At 42.9% G+C, this 21,051-nt stretch overlaps 1 pseudogene; it reads left to right on the plus strand.

Moving 5' to 3' along the window:
* Positions 1 to 8,376: 8,376 nt before the first annotated feature.
* Positions 8,377 to 9,127, plus strand: LOC148029658 (tubulin alpha-1 chain pseudogene; annotated as a pseudogene).
* Positions 9,128 to 21,051: the final 11,924 nt, after the last annotated feature.

Consider the following 21,051-nt stretch of genomic DNA (forward strand, 5'->3'; position numbering starts at 1 on the left):
GGTGTTTGATGTATTGAGGCAGCACAGGCTCTTTGCCAAGGAAACAAAATGTTCTTTCATGCAGACGGAGGTGGAATACTGGGGGCACATCATTAGTGAAGATGGAATTAGGGCTGATCCTAAGAAAGTGAAGTGTATAAAAGACTGGCCCACACCTGCAAATACCACTTCACTTAGAGGATTTCTTGGTCTCTCATCATTCTATCGCAGATTCATTAGGCATTATGCCACTATTGCAGCTCCCCTGACGGATAGGCTTAAGAAAGAGGCATTTTTCTGGGATGCCATAGCTGATAAGAGCTTTAATCAGCTCAAAGAATTGCTTACCTCGGCGCCCATCTTAGTTTACCCAGATTTTTCGAAAGAATTCACCATTCAGTGTGATGCCAGTGGGCAGAGGCATAGGGGCTATATTGTTACAAGAGCATGGGGTTATAGCATTTGAGAGCCGCAAACTTGCTGAAAATGAGATGATCATGAATGTATATGACCAAGAAATGCTGGCCATCCTTCATGCCATTAAGAAATGGCACCACTACTTGTATGGCAGCAGATTTAGGGTCAAGAGCGACCATAGGGTCCTCAAATACTTCCTCTCTCAGTCTAATCTTACCCCCAAACAACGCAGATGGGTAGCTACATTGCAGAACTATGACTATGACTTTGACATTACACATACACGGGGAAAAGACAATGTAGTTGCTGATTCCTTATCAAGAATGTGGGCTTGTAAAGTTTCAGCCATTATGGAACTTCATAGTGATTGGATAGAAGAGCTTCAGGAGGCCTATTTGCTAGATGCTGATTTCAACCACATTTTCCAGAAATTATAGCAAGGGCATGTAGAAGAAAACTCTCCATATCAGCTCAAGAACAGTCTCTTATGGTTTCAGGGCAGGATTTCCATCCCATACACTTCCCCATTCAAGCAAAAGATCATGCAAGAGATGCATTCTTCACCTACAGCTGGTCACTTGGGCATTTTTAAAACTTATGATAAAATTGCTAAAAGCTTCCATTGGAAGGGCCTATGGAAGGATGTAAAAGATTTTGTTTTGAGCTGCGTGCCATGCCAACAAAACAAAGACAATGCCTTAAAACCAGCTGGTTTACTACAACTATTGCCTATGCTCAAAGGCAAATGGACACATATCACTATGGACTTCATAACTGGCCTACTGGTGACCAAGAAGGGGTGGAACAACATCTATGTAGTTGTGGATAGACTCACCAAGGCAGCCCATTTCATTCCTACAAAGATTCAATATAATGCTTCTCAAATAGCTAGCCAATTCATGGAACATGTTTTCAAATTACATGGCTTACCACAGGTGATTGTGCATGACCAGGATGCTAAATTCATGAGCAATTTTTGGCAGGCAGTTTTCAGCTCTATGGGCACTCAGTTAGCCCCTTCCATTGCTTACCATCCACAGACTGATGGCCAAACAGAGAGGGTTAACAAGTGGCTAGAAACTTACTTGAGGCATTTCTGTTATGATGTGCAAAATACTTGGGACTCGTGGTTGCATCTGGTTGAGTTTGCCTATAATAACTCTATACACTCTAGCATTGGATTTTCACCATTCGAGTTATTGTATGGCTATAAGGTGCCCCTCCCCACGGTTATCTTCAATGATAAAATAAACCCACAAAGCAAGGAGGAATTGGATAAAATGCAGGCCTTACTTCAAGAGTGCAAAGTCAACTTGAAGAAAGCTCAGGATCAAATGAAGCTTTATGCTAATGACAAAAGAAGGGATGTTGAATTCCAAGAAGGGGATTTGGTGCTTTTGAAGGTGCCCAAGTCCAGATATGCCACCCTTAAGGATGGATCCAGCAATAAGTTGGCACACAGGTTCTATGGGCCATATCGGATTATCAAAAGAATGGGAGACGGCATATCAGTTAGCACTACCACCATCCATGAAAATTCATAATGTCTTCCATGTGAGACAATTGAAGCCCTTCATTGGATCATCAGTGGATTATGTTGAGGAGTTATCACCGATAAATAAAGAAGGCATAATTCAATACATACTCGAGCAAATCATTGGACAAAGGGAAAAGAAGCTTCGCTCTCGCTCCATCATGGAATACTTGATTAAGTGGCAAGGTTTACCACTTGAGGAAGCTTCTTGGAGGCCAGCTTCAGTTTGGAAGAGTTCCCATATCTATTAGAAGCAGATTTGGCTGAAATCTAGCTAACTATGGCCCTGTTTTCTCTCAGAATGATTGTAGACAGCTCTTTCTTTCAAAGCAGATTTTACCCTGCACTATGGACAACAACAGACACCATACATGGGCTGAAAGTAGTCCTCTCTATTTTGATATATGGCCCACCCCGATCGGATTCTCCTACAGAAAGTTATGGCATATTTACTACAGCATGGTCCTGTAGTAAACAACTTACTGTCCACTATCTGCAACTCACATTCACTCAAGATACTTGGGTCAAAATTCATTTTTATAATTCCCTAATAAGACCCATGTAATGTACATACCCCAATGACCCGACATATGCAATAATATCTCTTCATTTATTTGTATACCCCTGTAATAATGCAGCAGAGTAGTACTCTGATCTGCTCCTACCCAGTTAGCATAAGTGCCCAAATTATTTTTGAGGGCAAAAACCTTCGGGTGGGGATGGAATGTAAGAGAGGGGGATTTAATAATGGGGAAATACTAGCTACACTGGCTAGTATATAAGGTGTTAGGGACTTGATTTTTCATCATCAGATTATAATACAAGTTTCCTTTCATCTTCATCTCCTTCTCCAAGCTCTCATGGCTTCTTTCTCTCTCTTTTTGTCTTTCTCTCTCTTTTTTAGTCTTTCTCTCTCCTCGTCACTCTCTTTCTCTCTCTTCCTACAGTCTTTCTCTCTCTTCTACACCTTCTCTCTCTCCTCTCCTTCTCTCTCTCCTACCTCCTTCATTACAACCCATCACATTTGGACTTTGTCTAAGCGGTATTGCTTGTGGTGTGGTTGCATCCCTTGATTTTAGTCGTGGGGTAGGGCTGGTATGCTGATGCTTGAGAGATCATCGATCTCTTCTTCTAGTATGGGCTCAACGTCTTTTAGGTGCTCTTAGGCTTCTCTCACCCACTCCTTCACCTTCTTGATGGCTTCAAGTTGGTGCTTTGGGTTGGGGTACTCCCCAACCTTAGGACTTCCTTTTCAGCTGTCTTTGGAGTCGAGGTTTCTGCCTCTATAACATCAGTGACTTTCTTTCAAACAGGCAATGTCATGGCACTTTCAATTTGAGTGTGACCTTAGCGCCTAGCCTTTTCTTCCTCCGTCCTTGACTTTTCTTTCCGATTGAGGTCGCATTGAGGTTGCTAGGCCCTGGCAATGATATGCCGGCGTACTTAGTCTGTGCATGGGTCATGACATGCAATGGGATAGGCATGGACTCCCCATCGAGTGTCTCGACACTGAAAAACCCCAATGGAATCGATGGCTCGTTTGCCAAATTAGAGGATGGCTTCCATCTACGGCAATCGACAAAGAGATGAGTGTCTCAACACCAAACAACACCAATGGAACCGATGGCTCATTTGCCGAGCTAGAGGATGGCTTCTGTCTGGGAAAATCGATAAAGAGATGAGTGATTCCACATTAAAAGCATCTTAAGTCAACCTTGTCTCTATTTGCTTGCTCCCTCTGGAGGCAATGTGAAGAAGCATGTCCTGGGTGAACACACAATTGGCTCTTGTGTCTGCCCTCCTAGGCCTTTGCCTCTCCCTCTACCTAATGCCATCACCGGCACTGATCAATAGTCCATAAGGACTGCATTGCCTTCTTCGTCGTACGATACGTAAGGGTGTACATAAGACTCATTGCTATTCGGCTACTCCATATAGTGGACTGGAGTGTCATCGATGGATGGGTTACATAGGTGGTCCAAGTGGTCTAGGGATACCCGTAGGATTTATCTCCATACTAGGGATGGTCGGCTTAGTGTCATTAGGTACTGGGAGGGCCAATGGGGCTCCCCTTCCAAAGAAGTTCGACGGCCTATTCACAAGGTAGGGTTGATCGTAAGGCTGTGAGTATGGGAGTCTCCAAGGTAATCAACAATGCATGATGTCATGGCCAAACCTATCTCAGCTAGAACAAGGTTGTGACCTAGGGTCCTGACACTTGGTTGGCATGTGGTTTTTGCCACAATACATGCATTGGACATGTGGGCACACTGGAATTCCCTTTGCTTTATCCTGAGCACTTGAGCCTAATCTCTCGGTTGGTGTTGAAGCTCTCTTGGAATTCCTAGCACTAGACTCTTCTCGATTAGAGCTCCTGGAGCTTCTCTTCTTGAGTTGGTCATCCACTCCAATAGCTTGCTCAAAGACCTTGCTAGCGCGTCTCGCTGCCTGCCAAGGCTTTATAGAGCTCTTCACTTCGTATTTTGTTAATGAATACTGTGGACACCACTCTTTCAGTTGGTCTCTTGTCCGTAGGGATTCTCTTGAAGAGGCTCCTCACACACGTAATCTCGGATGTCCTCTTTCTCTCTCTACTTGACATTCATGAGTCGCACTAGCAAGTTATCGGAGTATCCTAGTTTAGAGAATCTCTTAATGAAGAGATTTTTTAGGCCATTGAAATTGGCTCATTCTGCAGCATCCAGACTCGTATACTAGGTTTGGCCGTTATCACCTAAGCATAGACCAAAAACTTGTGAGCATTGATGAGTGGGATCAGTGAGGCCGTTGGCCTCTGCTTTGCTATCACGTGAATTTTTTATTAGCTCTTAGAGCCTTAGCTGACTCCTAACCCTGCCAGTAGAGATGTTGCTAATGCTATAGCGCTCTGCTCAGTTGCCGTGTTATCTAGCAACTACTTTGTTAGAAGCTTTCTCAGTGCATGAGGTCTCCTTCTAGTGCTCTCTCGCTCTCCATCCAATTTCTACCTGCTAGGGCGACCAACACTCTCTGGATCTCTCACATTTCCATGCTCTAGCATAAGCTCCTAGACTGTTGATCCTAGTTGTTGTAGAGATTTGCGTGCTAGCTTTCTCTCCTCCTCAAGATGTGCTATGATGTCCTCCCAGGTCTGCCACGGTGTTTTAATCAGGTTTGAGTGTCATATTTGCTCATTAACTGTTGGATCGCCTCAAGAATGTCTCCTAGGTCAAGTTCTTCATTGCTCCTATGGCCTGAGCTGCCCTCTTCCATGTTTAAGATTTCTTGTTCTGCCAAGTTGTCGATCAGGTTAATGAAGTCAGGTAGATCCACTTCATCGATAGTGTCGGTCCTTGCTGCGTTAGGCTTTTTAGTCCTTGCTGCATTAGGTAGATCCACTTCATCGATAATGTCGGTCCTTGCTGCGTTAGGCTTTTTAGTCATGTTCTTTGCTTAGTCCTACCTTTGGGTATTCGATCACTCGTCTATGTCTTGGAATCTTCTCTTACTGGTGGGTTCCTTCAAGTTTTTATGTCTGAGTGAGTTCCTTATTAATTACAAACAGTCCTTAACTTACCCTCACTCTGTGTGTGTGTGTGCATACTCTTTTCTGTGCACTGTGTGCAATCAGGCTTTTAGCTTTTCTTAAGTGTGTTTCAACTGCTGGAAATCAGGGTGAGTGAGAAAACAAAGCGTCTAAGCGGCTCTTGCACTCTTGTTTTAGGCTTGTATGTTCATTTTTTGGCCATCCTCGCCAACGTATAGGGTTTTTCACAACGCCTCTCCTGCTTAGTCAAGGTTCATTTGGGGTCTACGACTCCGCTTGCTTAGTCAAGGTTCATTTGGGGTCTACGACTCCGCTTGATGCCGCTAACGATATGGGTCGCTAAATAGTCGACTAGCATCACCTTCACATCTTCGTCTCACCAATTCTTCTATTCCTTGCACCAAAAAGGTGTTTTAAGTGTTTGTATGATCTTCGAAGGTTCGTACAGCTGGTGTCTAGGTGGATCTCTTGGTGCAGAACTTAAAATTTTTGGAAAAAATTAGATTCGGCCCAATAGGTTCAAATTGCAGGAATTGAGTGTACGACTCAGACGAGTCGAATGACTGAGGACAAGAGGATTGGGCCGAACGGCGAAGGGGGTGTGGTGTCCGAGTTTGAGAGCCGAGTGGTCAGACAGGACTAGGGACTCACACAATCCAAGGCCGAATTAGAAGGGCCGAGTACCTAGTCTGGTCAAGTGTACGACTTAGACGAGTCTAGGTGGACTAAGTGGCTACGGGTCCGAATGTGCCAGGATGACTCAGCCATGCCAAATGACTGAAGAGGAGTGGCCAAGGGCCGATTTTGGGACTCAGCCCATGATCTCGAGCCACTCAAACGGACCCAATGTGGCGTATTTTTTGCTGGAATGACGTAAAATTCATCACACTGAGTGATTTAGAGCTTCACATTTGTCAAGCACTTCTAGATCCTATCTATGCATGAAGGAGAAGGTGTGGGTATACATGTAGTGGTAACAAACTTTCAGTGAGCAAGATTGAAGTGAATCCATACAATGGAGCTCTCTCTCTCTCTCTCTCTCTCTCTCTCTCTCTCTCTCTCTCTCTCTCTCTCTCTCTCTCTCTCTCTCTCTCTCTCTCTCTCTCTCTCTCTCTCTCTCTCTCTCTCTCTCTCTCTCTCACACAACCATGGTTTTAAATGAGCTCTCCCTTGTCCTCTTGGCTCTTAAACCCCCTTCCCAACAAAGGTCTTGCCACTCCTAATTCCTCACTTGATTTGTGCCCTATTCGAGCCTATTTTACTGCAGCAAACCCTACGGTTTTCCAATCTGATTTCTTAGTCATAACCTACTCTAAATGCAATAAGGAAAGAAAAGCATTGAATTGATTTCTCCTACTCTCCTAATCATCAAACCATCAAAATAACCAAAATTCTTACTTGTTGTGAAGATTAAAAAACCCAAAACTTCCTACCTATCTCAAGCTCTAGCTCGGGGATGAAACCCTTACTTTATTGCTTGATTTGAAGCATGCAAGCGCTCAAGCTTGAATCCATTGGTTTCGATAACATAACCAAAATGTAGGGAGCTCACGCTCAACTGCCAAGACCCATGGACCGCTTATTCATTCAAGCATTTCAAGTGAGCACCTATGGCTATCACTCACCTAGCCGACGCGCCTTTGATCCTACTGAGGTGTAGTAAGCTTACCTTGATGCCCAAATGAGTTGTCTCCTCCATCAAGCACACTGGTAACTCCATGATTCTTGATGCAAGCTCAAGCAGCCTCAATCCTCCACCTCTAAGCTCCATCCTCCATAGCCATGTACGAGACAAGAGAAGAGAAGAGAAGAGAAGAGAAGAATAAGAGAGAAGATGGTGGAGAGCTTTACCTCCTTGATCCCTCACCCTCACATACTCACTCCCTTACACTCTCACACTCCCTCTCTCAAGCATACACAAGCAAACAAGAGGAGAGAAGAAGAGAAAAAGAAGAGTGTCATGAAGGAAAAATACAACATTAATATTTGCACCTTGGATTAATTCCAGCCTTTGTAAATTTAGTCCTAGCCTATGTGTACATGTGTGAAGAGCCCTTAAGTTTGGAAGAGGGTTAGAATAAAAGGGACTAGAGGCCAAAGGCAAGACATCTTTTGATCATTCAATAATCTTGGCTTTACCATTTTCTTGGAGTTAGCTTCTTTCTAGCCTATGAAGCACTCAGCCATGGCCGTCATGTATTCCTGAATCTCCAACCATTAATACATGATGAGGATGTCTTGGTGCAATAGATTTGTTAATTCTTTGTTGTAGCTTAGTTAATTTTCAATTTCAGCTAGATTTCATTCCATGGTTGATTGCTTTCATTACATTGGTATCAGAGCAGTAGCTTAGATCCTTGCAGAAGTCATTTTCAAGTACTAGATTCAGTTTCCTAGGCTAGAGAGAGCAAACCATAGTTAGGAATTTGAGTGACAGGACTTTACAGGACATGAAGATTTCAAACCGGAGTTATATGTGAAGGTCTGCTACAAACAAGGATGAAGATGGTGATTCTTGGCATTACCAAGGGAAGAAATGGAAGGCTCCATCCAAAATAGCAGGACGTGATCAAGATTGAGCCAAAATTTGGGGTAAGTGTACAAACAAATGGTTGCAGGACATTTTAACCGTGGTTACTTTTGAGAAGAAAGGGTTTCTTCTTCCCTTTCCTCATTTCTTCAAGCTTTCCACAAGAATCCATGGCCAAGACCACATCAGATCTTCTTCTTCTCACTTCTATCATGAGAATGGGTTGGATGACCTCTTTCCCTGCCTCAAGAGCTTCAAGAGGAGTAGCTTATGTAGCTACTTGGCACCATTGCTGATTTCCAGGACGTGAGTATGCACTCACGTTGTTTGCACCATCTGAACATACTCCTATACTGTGGGAGAAATTCAGGGTGATGATCCTCTTGATGCATTGCTATTGATTCCGGCCTTGGCTCCTTGCTCCTGGAACGCTTGTCTGTAGACTACGGCAAGAAATCAAAGCTAAGGTTTACTGTGTACCTTTCCCCTCAAGTGTCTACTTCCGTTGTGGAGCCCTGCAACAGCGTCTTGTCCACTCACTCTCTTCTCGAGCATACTGATGTGTCTGTGCTGCTTGACAATGAAGCCATATACGACATTGCAGACGCTCCTTGGACATTGAGCGTCCTATCTACACTAATTTGAATCGACTCGTATCTCAGGTTATTTCCTTCCTTACGGCCTCGCTTCGCTTTGACGGTGCCTTGAACGTAGACGTTACCGAGTTTCAGACGAACTTGGTTCCTTATCCAAGAATTCATTTCATGCTTTCGTCTTATGTGCCCGTCATTTCGGCTGAGGAAGCCTATCATGAGCAGCTCTTTGTTGTGAAGATCACCAACAGTGCGTTTGAGCCCGCGTCTATGATGGCCAAGTGTGACCCGAGGCATGGAAAGTATATGGCCTGCTGTCTCATAGAGGCGATGTTGTGCCCAGGGATGTAAATGCAGCTGTGGCCACTATCAAGGCCAAGAGGACCATTCAGTTTGTGGACTGGTGCCCTACCGGGTTCAAGTGCGGCATCAACTATCAGCCTCCCACTGTCGTGCCTGGAGGTGACCTTGCCAAGGTATAGAGAGCCGTGTGCATGAGCACAAAGATCATCATCCGTGCCACCAGGACTCGAATTTGCAGATCGTAATCCCTGAAATTGTCTGTCATTCCTGCCAAGCACAAGGCTGCCCCAACTTGAACTCCTCTATTTTGCATTAAATAAGGGTTATAGGCTCAGTCTGCATTGAAGAGGACAAGCTCTGTGTTAATGGCCACCATCACTTCTCCTATTCTTGTGGATGATGGACTGAAGGTATATGCAGTCACAGATCAGTAACAAATTGCTAGTTCAAATCAGATTTGAAGGCTTATGGCGTATGTCGCGTCTCTGAAGGTATATGCAGTCACAGATCAATGACAAACTGCTAGTCCAAATCAGATTTGAAGGCTCCACTCTCCTCTTGCACCTCAGCCCAACAACTCCCTTCAAGTTCCTCTACCTCCCGAGCACTTCTGATTTGATCACCTCATCACTGCGAGCTGCTGTGTTAGAGGCTTCACTATTTCTCTCTTTAGCAAGGAGACGTGTGGTGAACCAGTGCTGGCTCGAACTGTAGAGAGTGCCAATTTGTGAGACTCCTTGCGAAGCTCATTGAGGGAAGGAAGATTTCACATGATGGAATCAAGATGAAATTCTGAATCCTATAGGAATGAAGATTTCACATGACCAAATTAGGATGGAATCCTGAATCCTACAGGATGGAAGATTTCACAGAATGGAATCCTAAACGAGATAGGAAAATTTCTGATCTAATAACACATTAGTTGGTTTAATATCTCCATGGATGACAGGAGGGTCGCATTCTAGATGCAGCACTTCTTGCAAACTTCTGTTCTGCACATGCAGTCATAGACGTCAGGATTGCAGAAGCAACAACCTCTCAGATGTCATGATGGCGAGCCTCAGACTTTGAGGTCTTAACAGTGCTCCAACAACAAGCTCTGAGTAGTCAACTGGTCTTCCATCCACATACACCAGTAGATATATTGGGCGAGATTTACAAGCATCCTTCCGATACAAAGTTAATCAAAGCCTTTGCAACAACATCTCTGTTGGAGATGAATATCAGATTGGATGGGTTGGAATTAGAAACAAGAGTTAGGTTCCCAGTAATGTCATCAAGAATTATGGGTTTTGCTTGATCAAGTGGTTGAGAGTATGTAGTAAGGATCAGTTGGGCTATTTGTAGAGAAATTCTTGGATGTATCAAGGATGTATTTGCAGGGTTTGTGCATGTCTAATCAGTGTTCTTACTGATCTTAAGTGCCTTACAACTTTCCCTAGATGAAAGGTAATGATTACGAGGCAAAATAGGGTCATTACAGTGCCAAAACAGGGTGCAGTCCAAACAGGGACAGATTTGGAAAAGTTGCTACAAAAATTAGTAGCATCATTCTAACGACAAAGGAACAACTGGAATGATACTAGACATCATAAGCTTCGAGTGGAGCCATTAAACGTCTCATTTGGATACATATTTCTCAAGTTAGAGCCTATTTTGTTCCAATAGTTCACTAGCAGTTTACTATGGACAGACCTAGAGAATCATTTCCAGAATGGGGTGTAGGTACAAAATAATGCAAACCAGGATTCCTAATTGAAGGTAGACATCGTGGGCTTCGAGTGAAGCTATCAAACACCTCATTCCGATCAGAATTTCTCAAGTTATGGTTAAAACAATGCAACTAGGTACTTGAGACAGGGTGCTGTCTATTGTGGACAGACATAACAAATCATTTCCAGAATGGGGTATTGGAATATTTTAATGTGAACCAAGATTTTTAAATAGTACTAGACATCGTGGGTTTCGAGCAGAGCCATCAAGCACCTCATTTGGATCAGTATTCTTCAAGATATGGCCAAAACAGTGTATAGGGATAATCACAACAGCATGGTTACAGTGAACAGTTTGGTCAGAGATGTAAGGGAAATGAAGTTGAAAGTTAAAGAGCTTGTATCCATCATTGATAGGAGCATTGCAGAAGTGTCAAATGTTCAACATGATGCTTATACATATGGTATATCTCATGAAAGAGACAATGGCACTAATGCTTATGGATGTGTTTCCCATGATGCTTCAGTTCATGGATATAGTGACTATGGATCTTATGTTTTTTTTTCTTCAAATGGGCAAAGTCTTAGAAGTTCTTTAGGGCAAAATGGATGCCATACCTCATGCCAAGATGATCAAGGTGATCCTTATCCAAATGGTTTTGGTCAACAACAAGGTGGTTTTGTCTATGGCAGATTTGATCATGAGAGTAATCATACAAATGCTCATGGCCAGTAGCTTGATGCATTTGGGCAGCAGCAAGGATATTTTGGAGGGACGTATGCATATGAAGATCATGCTTCATCTTTGGAACCTACTCCAAAATACTTTGGACAGCATGCTGATGATCATTCCTATGGGGATGCCTATGTTTATGGGCAGCATTGCAGTGTTAAATGTAGTTGTCCTGAATGCTTCCAGGAGCAATCTTATAGGAATGAATATCATGTATCTTGTTTCCAACAACATCTAGTTGACGATGGGCAGCATGAACCATGTAATGCAGGAATTCATTATGGTCAGTCTATGGATACTAATGCAAGAATATATACAATGCAAACCGAAGAGGTTAACATCATAGAGAAAAATGAAGAAGCTGATGAAGAAGACAACACTCAAGATGAAGATGACAATGAAGAAGATATACAAGAGAATGATCAAATAGAAGACCAAGAGCAGGAATTTCAGAATGCAGATAGTGAAGAAGATGAAGATCAAAATGAAGAAGAGAGTTTAATCGATAATGAAGAACATGAGGATGCAAAGATATGTGATGAGGGTTCACAAGGAGAGTTAGTTGCAGAAATGGATGAGAATGCATATCCATATGATGATGAGCTACCTTGGGATAATCATGTTGATGAGATACATAAACCCACCCTTGGTCATGATTCTTATGATTCCATGGTTGATCTACATCAGCCCATAGTTGATCAAGGACTACAACTACCTAATGGCGTTTCTTTGGATTCTCATGTATATGATTTTGAATATGGTGCTGATATGTCATATGATTTGAATGCATCATTTCCCTATGATCCAGGCATTCATGATGGCAATCATGAGTTCTTGGGTGGTTTCCCATTTGACCCGGGAGTTATAGATGATATGCATGATTCTTGGACAGGTACCCATGATTATGACTATTATTTTGAGGGATTTCCTTTTGATCCCGGGGGTACTTGATATCTTTATTTGGAGTATTGCCTACAAGGTAGTAACTCATAAATGCGTGCTACAAATTTAATGATTTTCCTATGGTTACTACATATGGAAAAGTGCATTCCAAAGACAAGGTAGCTTACAGTCCAAAATTTCTGTCATAAAATAAATTGACTTATCTCAGTCAATTTGCAAGATTTATGATTGGGGAAGGTACTATATGATGTCTACTTCATTATGACATCTCATATGCTAAAACCGACATGTACTTCAAAAGTTATCGCCATTCTCCTACAACAGCCCTGTTTGGACAGCAGCCAGTTTTCTCACAGTTTGGCATGCAAAAGGTCTTCTTTTCATGGACAGTGCTTTCTTATCACTTGGAAGATGAGTGGGCATGATTACTATCATCCTTGACTTGGATTTAGGCCATTACTTCTTGGTTTTGAGGACAAAACCATCTTCAGGACGGGATGGTTTGTCATGAAGGAAAAATACAACATTAATATTTGCACCTTGGATTAATTCCAGCCTTTGTAAATTTAGTCCTAGCCTATGTGTACATGTGTGAAGAGCCCTTAAGTTTGGAAGAGGGTTAGAATAAAAGGGACTAGAGGCCAAAGGCAAGACATCTTTTGATCATTCAATAATCTTGGCTTTACCATTTTCTTGGAGTTAGCTTCTTTCTAGCCTATGAAGCACTCAGCCATGGCCGTCATGTATTCCTGAATCTCCAACCATTAATACATGATGAGGATGTCTTGGTGCAATAGATTTGTTAATTATTTGTTGTAGCTTAGTTAATTTTCAATTTCAGTTAGATTTCATTCCATGGTTGATTGCTTTCATTACAAAGAGTCTCTTGTTGCTACACACCAAAGAATGAGCTTCATTCACTTTTTGAACTTTATATACATGCCCTAAAATCCCATGGGCGGTCATCTCCTTTTTTACATGATCGGCCATTGTGGCACATCCCTATTTTCCATTCGCTTCTACTTGGCCTGTTTCTTTAGCCTATGCCTGTCTACCCTTTTACAGTTTGCACAAGAGCAAGCTTGGCGCTCTTTTACAAAAATTTTGGGGCACCTTTCACTTAAAAATGCACTTTTGCCTTTAACTTAATTTTAGAGGCCATCATTGCGCCTTTGCTTGTTCTCTGACATGCTTCTTCCATCTCAAGTTGGGATTAACAACAGAGCCGTTAGGGTTGACAATGAGTATCTTGTAGGGGCCCATACAATGTTGTTGGAGCTTCCCTGGAAACTTTCCAAAGCACGAATTATAGACGAGAACTAGATCACCTTTCTTGAATTCTTGGTGCATGATGAAGCTATCATGGTAAGCCTTTTGTCGAGCCTATGTGGCTTCCATAAAATGTAAAACCATCTGTCATATTTTGTCCAAACATTTCAAGCGTAGGAGGTGGCACTGTAGGGACACAATATCTCCCAAGTGCTCTATGATAGCCACTTGCAAAGAGGGTAGTTCTAACTTGCTAGGGACGATGACTTCTGTGCCATACATAAGCTATCGAAAGATGTTTGTTTGGTAGCATCCTTATAAGAGGTTTTGTATGCCCAAAGGGCCTATGTAATTCAATCGTCCCAATCACAATGATATGCAATAATTGTCCTTGTCAGGATCCAGCAAAGGATGCGATTCCTAACTTCGACTTGATTGTTGGCTTTACGATAATAGGGTGTAGACTTGTGATGGTGGATCTTATAAAGCTATGTAAGCTCTTCCATAATCTTGTTCAAGAAGTGAGTGTCTCTATCTCACTAACCAGGTTTAAGAGACTACCAAAGCAAGTGATAATATTCTCACATAGAAATAGTGCCATGCTATTGCTATCATCTCATTTGAGAGCTTTGGCTTCACACCACTTTGTGACATTGCGTAACGTGTCCACTCATCCACCTGTGGGACATGTCTTAGCAGCCCATCGGGAAGAGAGTCTAGAAAGCACCACTTGGCACTTGCAAGGAATGTCACAAGGTTTGTGATCTAGGACTTCCCGAGTCTACCCCGAGCGGAAGTATCTAGCTGTTCCCACTTAGGATAGACCTGAAGTCAGGGTTTCTTTCCTATCAACAAAGTCTCTAGGAAGTAGCTAGCGTCGAGCTCCAGATGGCTTACTTTGCATAGGAACAATAGAGTCGAAGTGGATTTATATTGCACTTGGTTTATGGAGAATGGAAAATGAGAGGGATGCGAAGCTCAACCTCTCTGCCCATAAGGCATAGTCCCATTCCACTCCCCTAAAACAGCGTAAATCGGGATTCTAACTCTACTAACGCTAGGTCTTCACAGTTTCGTTATCACATCTTTTGAGAAAAGTCCCAGCTAACAGAGACCACCCTTCCGTAGGACGGACCAAGTCACGTCCATCGCACTTTCCTCGGGTTTCTTAGTTATCTAGTTACCTATCACATTATGTTTGACATGCAAAAGCAGCTTCCTTAATTAGTCAACTTAAACACAGGTTCCTTCATGTAACTTAGGCACTGATACAAAAAAAATATCAAGCAAGTTTCTTTTTCAAATATCTGATCTTTATTTAACATAATCCCAGAGTACATCAACTATCATGCCCGAAGGCTATCCCAGCAATCAACAAGATTGCTGCTCCAAGTTCCGCCCGTAGACTAGTACACGGGCCTCGAGGTCCCATCTCGAGTCACGTCAGCCTCTTGTGCGGGATCCGGAGGCAACGAATTTTTAGCCAGAGCCTCCCCTGGCACCCAAGCGTCCTCCTGCTCCAAGCAACACCCACGGAGAGACCTCTCATGGCGGGTTCAGTCCATATACCCGGCACGGCTAACAACCCCCTTGGATAGGGCCAGGCAAGCAATTGGAGGTAACTGAACCCGCCTCTCCCTCTAGGCTTTTAACCTGAAGCATTAAGTGTTTTTCCTTGAGTTAGTTCCTTGAGCAAAGAAGTTCAAACAATGTACCTAAGTGTACAATCACGATCATCTCAGAGGTCGTTTGTACGACCAACTGTTAAGGTGTGATTCCTTCTTCCCGAATGCTCCCAGCATTTGATCCTGGATCGTTCGCGACTTGGCAAGATTCCAAGGGCTTGGCAAGCTAGGTTGCTTGTTTTCCCTTTATCTTTGGGTTAGGGTTTGTACCCTGCCAACCCTAATTATCCTTACATTAGGTCTCCTTGTAAAATAGATCATGGACAACCCCGTCGCCCTTGGTTGGTCAACTTGCTGGTTATCTCCTAGATCCCGTGAAGTACCTATGTACCTTTATCTTTGATCTTAATTGATCAAGACTGTCTATCCCCTTGACCATTGTTGGTCAAGATGGTTCTATTTAGAACAATTCTTACTCCGTCTTAAGTGTAACCTTCTTAAGCCCTCTTAATAATGCTCGCATGCACTAAACCTTTACCTATCCCTCTTGAAGTCACCAAGGGCTTTGACATGGGACTCATGGATCATAGTCCCATTTGGTAAATTACAAACAACGCTGAATTTTCCCAACAATTTTAATGCACGCAACGTAATGCTATGCCTTCATTTCAATGCTTACAATTTTGATATAATCCATACGATATTTTATGCCACACATGCGAAGGTACTTTCTATGCATGCAATCTTAACATTATCCTCTATGTAATTATTTACACGATCTATAACCTTCTTGAATGATCTAACTTTATGTGATCATTGTATGAGTCTAGCTGCACTTTTAATCTTTTTTGCAGATTATTACATCTACCTTAGAATCCATCTTGAGATACAGAGATGCACTTTTGTTTCTTTCAATGTCCTCTGAAATGCATTTTAAGTAAGAACTTGTGCAAGGGGCAATGCACTTTATGCAGGAATTCATGCAAGACATTTTTGGTAATTTATGATGCAGTTATCTAATTCAATTTCACCTATTACGATGTCATCTTACAACAGAAATTATCTTGTTCGTTACATATGTCACAACTAAGTTCATACCTAGGAAATTATCAAACACGCAGTTAATGTGATGCATATGAATATGATTTTTCATCATGATAATTATAACCTATGATTTAGTAATAGAGCAACCTGGGTTTGGAGTGATGCCTTGATTCCAGTGGTATTGAAGCCTGACAAACCATTCGTGGTTGCGGTGCCACCGTGTTTCGAACCTCCATCCATGCTTGTAGGGTTTTCGACCATCTTTGTGGAACTATGCTTTGGGGCCATACTCGAAGATGCGTGTAAAAGAGATAGAATTCCCGCACTCTCCTATGCAAAATTCTCGCCACCTCTCCTTGAGTGGAGGAAGAGATTGAAGGGGGGAGGGGCGTATTTCCAGAAATATCAAGAGGGGTGTGTGACGTCTCTTTAAGGAGGGGGAAGAAGAAGCTTCCAGAAGCTTCTCTCTCTCTCTCTCTCTCTCTCTCTCTCTCTCTCTCTCTCTCTCTCTCTCTCTCTCTCTCTCTCTCTCTCTCTCTTTGCGCGATGATCAAGGGGGGGAGGGGGGTTTGGTTTCAGCCCACTGGGGGGGGCTACGTTGTTCCATGAGGGAGGGGGGGCGTGATGTAGGCGACCAGGGAAGGGGGATGCGCTCCAGGAGGGAGGGGAAGGCTTCCCTTTTAAAGAGGGGGAGGAGGGTGGTATGGGGGGGGGGGAAGATAGCCGTTAACGGCCGCCACCCCTTCCACCTAGGGGCTGCATGCCCCCCCTTTCACCTAGGAGGGTGGTATGGGGGGGGGGGAGACGACTGTTAACGGCCGCCACCCCTTCCACCTAGGGGCTGCATGCCCCCTCTCTTCCTCTTTTCTCACTTACTCACTCTCTCTCTCTCTCCCCGCCATGCAGTCGGCAGGGAAAGAGAGTAATTTTTTTTTTAAAAAAAAATTAAAGGGGGCATTCTTATGTCGGGGCACGGGGGAATATTACATCCTCTCCCCCTTAGAGGAATCGAGATTTCCTCATATAGAGAAGACCTGGGGGTATTGTTGGTTGAGAGTATTTTCGTCCATCTAGGTGGCATCCTCTTCTGGATAATCTTTCCATTGGATGAGGTATTCCCTCAAGGTCCTTGATCTCAATTGCCTCTCCCTAACATCTAGGATTCTATCGGGCCGTAGCTCAAGGACTCCCCTTGGCTAGGCATTACAATTTGCTGATTATCAAGTACATGATTCGGATTAGGTAGAAACTTTTTCAAAAGGCTAACATGGAATACAATATGAATCTTTAGAGTTGCGGGCAGCTATAGTTTGTAAGCATTAGGCCCTAGGCACTTGGTGATCTTATAAGGTCCACAATACCTCAGACTTAGCTTCTTGTACTCTCCCAAGGACAGTGAACTCTTTTTAGGGCATACATGAATGAAGACCATATCACCTTCAACGAAGGATATGTCTTGTCATTTCAAGTCAATGTAAGCCTTCTGTCTATCCTTGGCAGCTTGAATGTCTTGTCTTATTGATTTGATTTGATTATCCATGTCTTCCAGCATTTTCCTTGAAGCTTCTACCCTCAAAGTTGGATCTAAGACGTTCAAAGAGGTACGACAATCATGCCCATACAATGCTTGAAAAGGGGTCATCTGAATACTCAGTTGGTAAGAAGCATTGTAGGCAAACTCAACTAGTGGAAAATATTGAATCCACTTTTTGGGTTCGCGATAGCAGTATGCCCTAAGCATATCTTCAATGACTTGATTGGCTCGTTCTGTTTGACCATCAGTTTGGGGATGGTAAGCTATACTGAAACAGAGTTGAGTTCCAATAGCCTCAAAGATAGCCCTCCAGAAGTGTGATGTGAAGAGAGAGTCACGATCACTAATGATTCTTCTGGGTAACCCATCAAGTTTGAATATTTCCTTGATGAATAATCTTGCGATGTCTGAAGCTTTATAGTTCGTCTTGACAGGGATGAGATGTGCGACCTTGGTGAGCATATCTACTACAACCATAATAGAGTTATATCCTCCATGAACTTGAAGTCCATACTAATGAATTCCCATTTCATTTGGGGAATGTCAAGTGGTTGCAATTTCCCAGGCATTTTAACATGTTCTGCCTTAATGCGTTGACAAGACAAACATTCCGTGACATATTTGAGTACGTCTCCCTTGATCCTTTCCCAATAATAGCTCTTTCTGACCGCATTAAGGGTCTTGGCATAACCAAGATGTCCTGAGAAAGGGGAGTCATGGGCTTCCCATAGTATCTTCTACTTGAGAGTTTGGCTTGCAGGGATACATAATCTTGTCCTAAAGTAGACAAGCCCACTATTGATGGAGAATTCTTGATACTTCCTCTTTAGCTTCGGGTCTTGACCCTTGATGGGGATCTCCCTTAGCATTTTTTGATAGACTAGGTCATGATATGCCTCTTCTTTTGCTAGCTCAAGAATCGGGTTGTTTGGCATTGATACCTTTGTGGCTAGAGACCTTGCTGTTGATGGATCTTGCAAAATGAGAGAATTTAGAAATGCCTTGCGACTGAGTGCATCGGCAACCACATTCTCTTTTCTAGGCCTATATTTGATTTCAAAATCATATTCTTCCAGCGCTTTGATCCATTAACATTGCCTCATATTGAGCTCATTCTGGGTGAAAATCCATTTAAGACTCTTGTGGTCCGTTACTAAGGAAAATTTGTTACCTAGCAAGTAATGTCTCCAAAGTTTGAGAGCATGGATGATAGCCAACAGCTCCAGGTTGTGGGTAGCATAATTCCTTTCATGGCTCTTCAATTTTCTTGAAGAATATGCTACGGATGACCTTCTTGCATAAGTACACATCCTAAAGCAAGTGTGCTAGCATCAGTTACCACTTCAAACTCCTTACTAAGATCAAGAAGTCTCAGGATGGGTGCTGATACTAGGCTTTGCTTTAGTTTATCAAAGCTGGTCTGTTCAGTAGGTGACCATGCAATTGCTACTTGCTTTTGTAGTAGATTAGTCAGAGGTGCTGCAATCAAAGCATAATCTTTGATGAAAATCATGTACCACCCTGTCAACCCAAGAAAACTACGTATTTCTTTGGCAGAAGTTGGTGTTGGCCATTCCAAAACGTCTCTGACCTTAGTTGGATCTACTAAAATTCCTTCTGCTGATATAATGAATCCCAGATATTCAATCTATCGCTTGAAAAATGTGCACTTCTTCTTTTTGGCATAAAGCTTGTGTCCTCTCATTGTTTCGAGAACAATGAGAAGCTGGGGTTCATGATCCTTTTTCTGTTTTGAGTAGACTAGGGTATCATCGAAAAAGACGAGTACGAAGTCATCAAGATAGGGCCTAAAGATATCCTACATTAATTTGTTGAAAGTAGCAGGAGCATTCGTCAGCCCGAATGACATCACTAGGAATTCAAAGTGTCCATACCTTGTATTGAATGCAATATTCAGAATATCTTCTTCTTTGATCCTTATCTGATAATATCCAGATCTGAGATCTATCTTTGAGAAGACCTTCGCTCCTTGAAGACGGTCAAGTAATTCATCTATTCTTGGAATGGGGTATTTATTTTTTATGGTTGCTTGATTCAACCCTCTGTAGTCAATGCATAGGCGAAGCTTTCCATCTTTCTTCTTTTGGAACAACACTGGGGCTCCCCATGGTGAACTACTAGGACGGATGTAGCCTTGATCTAACAGTTGCTTGACTTGCTCTTTCAGTTCGATAGCTTCCGGAATGGACATCTTATATAGCCTCTTTGTGATGACTGGTGCAGCTCCTGGCACAAGTTTAATTTCGTGGTCGACTTCCCTTTGGGGAGGAAGTTCCGTCAGCTCTTCAGGGAATACGTCTGCATATTCCTTTAACCATGAAGATTCTTCTCTGGATTCCTGATTCTAATCTAGCTTATTTAGTTTAATCAGATAGACAAGTAGACCCTTTTGAACACCTTTTATTATTCGTGTTGCTTTTGCCAACTGTATTTTTGGCTTACTAGCCTCACCTTGAGTCGTGACTAGTTCCCCTTCAGAATTGCGGAAGGAGACTTGGCCCTTCCCACAGTGGATGTGGGCATCATTGGGTATTAGCCAATCCATTCCAAGTAAACATTCGTGGACACGTAGGTTCATTACCCTGAATCTCACAAAAGTTGGCTTCCCACCCAGTAGAAATTTCACCTTAGCACCCATTCCGAGTAAACATTCATGGACACGTAGATTCATTACCCTGAATCTCACAGAAGTTGGCTTCCCACCCAGTAGAAATTTCACCTTAGCAGTTTGCCTAGTACAAGTGACCTCACGACCATTTGCTAATTCCACAAGTAAAGTAGGTGCATCTATTGTGGCTATCCCTAATCTTTTTCCACTGATTGGTGAGATGAAGGAATGTGTACTGCTATAGTCAATTAGGGTTTTGAAGCTTTTACCTTGATATTCTGATGGAGTTTAAATCACCAAGAATTGGCGATTTGGACCCTTCTTGTAAAGAGTGGTGTGAACCATCGCCCTCTCAATGTCAGCATCCATGGATGGATCTTCTTCATTGTCCAGCTCCTTATTGGAAACACTGGAGGTTCTCCCTCTGGCCATAACGGTGGTTCCTTAGGCATGAGCGGCTCTATTTTGACCTTGGAATTGCCCTTGGAAATATCCTCTGCCCAGCTTGGGGCACTCCCTCTTGAAGTGTTCGGGCTCGTTGCAATGGAAGCAACGTGGGTTGCGATCATTGCTTTGCATTGGAACAAAGTTGTTGGTAGTATTGACACTAGCTTTCTTTCTTTGGCCCTAATTCTGACCATGTACTCTCTTAGTTTGAGCCTTAGACATACCCTTATTCTGATCTCTGTAAGGCCAAATCCTGTTCTTCCTTGGTTTGGT

Source organism: Lygodium microphyllum, chromosome 10 (genome assembly GCF_053477565.2).
Source record: "Lygodium microphyllum isolate KBCC chromosome 10, Lygodium_microphyllum_v1.1.10, whole genome shotgun sequence".
Classification (NCBI taxonomy): domain Eukaryota; kingdom Viridiplantae; phylum Streptophyta; class Polypodiopsida; order Schizaeales; family Lygodiaceae; genus Lygodium; species Lygodium microphyllum.